Source organism: Cibotium barometz, chromosome 35 (assembly GCF_041138505.1).
Source record: "Cibotium barometz isolate CiBa-2024 chromosome 35, ASM4113850v1, whole genome shotgun sequence".
In the NCBI taxonomy this organism is placed as follows: domain Eukaryota; kingdom Viridiplantae; phylum Streptophyta; class Polypodiopsida; order Cyatheales; family Cibotiaceae; genus Cibotium; species Cibotium barometz.
Window position 1 is genome coordinate 3,578,506 of NC_141080.1, and position 6,011 is coordinate 3,584,516.

Consider the following 6,011-nt stretch of genomic DNA (forward strand, 5'->3'; position numbering starts at 1 on the left):
ACGCCAGACACACAAAATTACCACAAACAGCACTCTAGTTTGTCTTGCACAAACTGCTGTATTTTCTGCAGCGATACTGTACTACACTCAAATGTCACAGCCAATGACCTCAATGTGCATACATACACCCAATGGCAACTGTTGACCTCCTTGCAGCACACACAATGTCTACACAACCAATCTGTCTTCCTGCAGTTCTTAAAACAGAGTTTTGTAGAGAATCGATGACTTACCTGCAGTGCTCGAAATCGCCTGCTTTCTGAAAAACTGAGGTCGTAACGCACCCGAAACGCGTTTTCGACCCAAAAAATTCTGTCCGAAAGCTATGCGGCATATTCTTCTCTTCCATCAATGCTCGCGCAATCTCAGCAATGTGCCTGTTTTTTCGCCCACAGCAGCAACTCCATTTTGCTGCAGAGTGTATCTGCATGTAAACTATCTCCGAATACCATTCTTCTTTAAAAATTCAGGACTCATTGGAGAAGTACTTATTCAAAGTGCATGGCCAATTGTAGATGAGAGTGGTAACATGATCCTACCAAAGGCACCGTGGGTATTAACCAAGAAGGAGCACATAAGGTAAAAAGTGTGATTACCTCTCCTTTCATACACCAACAGGAGTAATGCATTCATTGAGGGGTGCCTTCACAAAAACCAAAAAGAAAGGAAAGGTACAATTATATGTCCTCAAGATTGGTACAAGATATTACAGGTATTCAAATACCCTTTTATTCATTTTGTCTTTATGGTACATAATTTGTAGGCTCATATAGTAACTTCCATTTTTTTCTATGCATAGTTTATTCTTCCAATAGCAGCTATAGTTGGTTGTGGAGACGAGAAGTTGAGGAAGGCTATTTACAAAATAGGAAGCTTGGTGAGGTATGAATCTTCTCTTGAATTCACTATCTAAGTTGTATTTAATATTTGGTATTCTCATGTATTCACAAGTTATGTATAATAAATAGTACATATGATTGCTATATATGTAGGTACATATCCTTAAAGGAGATAGATCCTACATCCATTGAGATGCCTCATCTCAATGCTATTGAAGCACTGTGTATGATCAAGAAAACCTTTTTTAGAACAATTCTCACTAGCCATTGCATCTTGTGGTGCATTTGGTTGATGAAGTGGCACTTTGTGGTGTTATTCATGTTTGATCTATGTTTTTTCTTAAAAGGTTTATGAAAACCTTAAAGGACTTTGTGAGACAAAGAGCAAGGTCAGAAGCAAGCATGGCAGAGAGATGGTTGATGATGCAAGAGTCCCTTGTGTATATCTCAAAACATCTCTCTCGTATAGATCCTTCCCTGCCATGATTGTGGAGCAATGAGGAGGATGACTGACTAATCACAAGGGAAAAGGAAGTCAATGAAGAATGGATGAAGCATTATGCCAAAAGATGAATACATTCTGCATTTTAAATAGTCCCATCATAGAGAAGTGTGTCGGGAGATACAAAGATGAAATCAATAGACGAAAGTTTGAGAGAAGAGCAAATAGATGCTTGCCATTCCTACCTGGCTTAGAACCTCAAAATGTGATCAATATAGAATGGCTTCATAAGGGAATATTGATGGCATAAAAAAAATGGAGAGATGATCACAAGAAAGGAGCATGAGTACGCATGAGGATGTGACTTTCAAGTAAGAATATTCTTCATCTCTGTTTCATACTTTGATTGTTATATATCTTGTTTAATGCACTATACTACATATCATGCTTTTGTTTAATGTTAGTACAAACTATATAATTCAATATGGTCCGAGGGAAGGTACTTTCGCATGGAGCGTGTGGATTCTAAAAGAAACACATTTGATTGTAATGTGATGGTAACTTTTGAGCAAGAAAGATAAGCTAGTACACATGATACCAATGTCATAGAGGACAATCTTGAGTATTGTGAAACTATTCAAGATATTCTTGAGGTTGGGCTTAGAGCATTTAGTCTATTCATCTATGAATCTATGATGTCAAATGGTTCAAGGTGATATATAGAGGTGCTCAAGCAACCATGAAGAAACATCCAAATGGGTTTTTTCAAATTGATTCCACCAAGTTTTGGAATGATGAGAAAGAGACTTTCGTACTACCTCAACACTATCAACTAGTTAGTAACCCAACCAATCATCTTGATAAATCTCGATGTAGTATATAATGAAAGTGTAACCTCTTTGCTTTCTAATTTTATAGCTTACTTGGTGGCATACTAGATATCCCCATTGGAGGAAGCACCTTCACTACAACCACATCGGGGGCATAGCAACGTTTTTTAGTAGCGTTGAGGCCTTCAAGATGTCAGGGCATTTTGTCATTGCTTAGCAATGAAATAGTGCTGTAAAATTTTGATGCCTATTAGGCGATAATAGCAGCAAAGAAATTTTTCTACTGCTGTCGTTGCCTCAGCAGGCAAAATTTACTGCTACATTTCATTGCTAAGCAGCGAGTATAATAGCGCAATTTCACTGCTATACTGTGATTTAAATTCTAGAGAGTTATTAAAGATTGAAATTAGGCTATACATGTGACATACATATAGAAAATGATGTTAGTTTTAAAAAAACATCCATCAAAACCCTTAAAGCCATGTTTGAAAAAAATAAATAAAGATAGTTGAAAACTTTTGAAGAAAAATAATTACAAAAACAATGTCAAGATCATGAATCTATCCTATCTTGTAATAGATCCATTTGTGTTGCTTCATCAATCTCTATATCTAATGGAAGCTCAATGATAAGATGGGGTTCCATATCAATATCACTATCATTGTCTAATAAACCGTTGTCATGATCGATAGGTGACTCATTATCTTCTTTGGATTGATGTTACTTATGCTCTTGATCAGCCTCGTCTAAATTGTTTTCTTCATTTTCATCATCGTTTTCTTCCAATGTGTCAATTTAAGGCAGTACTTGGACCTCATCTAGAGATTCGGCCTCAACATCTTGATCTTGAAAGATATGTCTTGAACAAGGGGAAACTTGTATAACATACCACCACTTGGATCAATTTGATCGGCATGAAACACAATCGCAATCCATGGTTGGTAAGTTTACATTAGCAACTTTATCGTTCATACACCACGATCTAATGTGTCTGTATTTCAAAAGTGCCTCTTCTTCACTTAATGCACAATGCCACTAAAGAATAGTCACTTCTTCTCTTCTTTGAAAATTCCTGACTATATATCGAAATGTATGGATGTTCAAGATTTGTTCCCAACTTGGGAGTACACTACTAAGAAACCTTATGTATCACGTCTGTTCAAGGGGTATTTAAAAAACCCCTTACCTGTGAATTTTTCATGAATAAAATGACCCCTTTTTCTTTATGGACTTACGGGTTTTTTTTTCAAAATCGATTAAAAAACCCCTTTTGTAAATGTATTTCTATAAATTTACCTCAAAACTTTGAGTTTAAAAATCCCTTCATTTGAACTCACATACTGTACTTACATATTTTTAGGTGAACCCCCCCTGAGGTTCCCCACAACGATATTAAACTGTATGGATATTCAAGCTTTGTTCCCAACAATGAAAAAGACATGACCGCTCATGGCCTTCTAATATATTCTCTGGTCCATTGCTATATACTATCATTATTGCCCTCCAATTGGCTCCAGCCTCATCAGCCATGAAGCCAAAACATCTGGTTTGGGAAAGCCTTTGTACACCACAACACTGCTAATTATCTCCTAGAATAGAACTTGTGTCATTGTGTCTTCTTCTTTCATTTCGCCAAGAAGCAATTGTTATAAGCTCTTTACAAGATGCATGCCATCATATAACAGTTGTAAAATAGTTATAAAGAAGTTTAAAATTTTTGAGAATTTTACAAGACCACACTGTACCTTGGAATATGTACATGTGTAGCCATTATTGTCCATACCTACACACACTTGGCATGATCAAAACAAACCCAAGCCCTTCTCAAATCATCATCTCCTATTTGATGCATGCTTAAAGAGCACTACTACCAAACAAGCAAGCTAAGAAGTAACAAGCAAGAAGAAGAGGAGGAAAACAATGCAAGAAGAAGAGGATGATGATTGGGTACCTCTATGAAGAAATCCAAGTCGATCTTCTAAGTCTATAAAAAAAGGTGCTTCTTTGAAATTCACGAAAGAAACAAAAAAAGTGGAAGAGGTGGAAGAGGAAACTAAAAAATAAGGCGAGAATGAAGACCACTACATGGTCACACATGCAACTCATCTACGACTAGAACTCCTATATTAGGACAGTATAAACAGAGTAAAGGTAATTGTTATTCTCTTTTTAAGTAATCTTGCATAAGGTCTTATTATGAGTGGCAAGCACAACCTCTGTGTGTACAATGTAGGTGAAGAAATCCACTCCTTTGATACCTATTCCCTTGTATACAGACTTGTGCCTAATTCCTCTATAAGAAGAGTGCAGGTTAGTTACAAGAAGCTGGCAAGGGAATTCTACACAAACGGCTATGTTGCGCTAATCGATGTAGGTTCATTTGCTTTATCTTCTCATCCCACAATCCTGTTAGAGAAGTATCGCAGGATGATTTCAATAGATGGGATGACATATGGCGACCGAATAAAAAATGAGAAGTTTGAGAATGTGATCAAAGACATGGAGTGGGCATTCTTGTCCAAGAAGATGTTTTATGTGTGGGACAACAATCATCGCATTGTGGCATGGATGGATGAGATTAGTAAATGTGAGTGATCTTAAATTTCTAACTTTTTGAACGTAGTGTTAAGTCTTTTAAAATAGAAATGGACTAATTAGGCTCGCACTAAATGTAGCATTCAAGAATGTTGTATCATGACATCCATGTGTTGATGCTATCCTTATTGAATTTAATGAGGATAGCGAGCACTACAACACGTCGAGGACATAAAAATGTTTTCTAACAGCGTTCCAACAGTGTTAAGGCCTTTGAGATGTTGGGGCAGTTTGTCACTGTTGCTCAGCAGCACAATAGCACCAAAAGTTTGCTGCCTAACAATGATAATAGCAGTGAGATTTTGCTGCTATTTTGTTGCCCAACAGCAGTGAAATTTTACATGTGCTGTGCTGAGTATAGCAGCGAAATTTTATTGCTACACTAATTTCACTGCTAAGCAGCAAGCATAGCACAAAATTTCACTGCTATACTGAGATTTAAAATTCCAGAGAGTTGTTGAAGATTGAAATTAGGTTATACATGTGACATACATACATAAAATGATAATAGTTTAAAAAAACATCCATCAGAATCCTTAAAGCCATGTTTGAAAAAAAAAAAAAGATAGTTGAAAACTTTGAAAGAAAAATAATTACAAAAAATCATGAATCTATCCCATCTTGTAATAGATCCGTTTGTGTTGCTTCATCAATGTCTATATCTAATGGAAGCTTAATGAAATGATGGGGTTCCATATCAATATCAATATCATTATCTTCTTTGGATTGATGTTCATCATGCTCTTGATTAGCCTCCTCTAAATTGTTTTGTTCATTTTCATTATTATCTTCTTTCAACGAGTCAATTTGAGGTAGTACTTGCACCTTATCCAGAGATTTGACCTCAACATCATCTTGTGTTTAAATGTTTTGTAGTTATGTATTATTGTCTCACTCCAATCTTTTGATACATGGCAGCTACAAATTGAGAATGACACATTCCTCCAGAGAACAAGTGGAAGCAGGCCGGCTGGGTTTGGCAAAATGTCAAGCCTAGCTCATTATATTCATGATCTAGGCAGTGCTAAGATCTTGATTTACCATAGGCAGTTGAGCAACAATGGAGAAGCCATTGTTTACTTCTTTAAATGTTTGTCTAGGGTTTTAGGTGGACACGATCTTCCATGGCAAAAGGAAAAGATCATTTTAATAGAGAGGTTGTCCGCCATAGATATATTTGGGGATTATGTGAATAAGCAGGCCTCTAGGGCCTCTTACTTTTTGTCTTACACTTCTTATGCATTAGCATGTGGTGTTAAGGAGCCCAAATGTCTGGAGGGCTATGGAAAACACAAGCTTATAAGG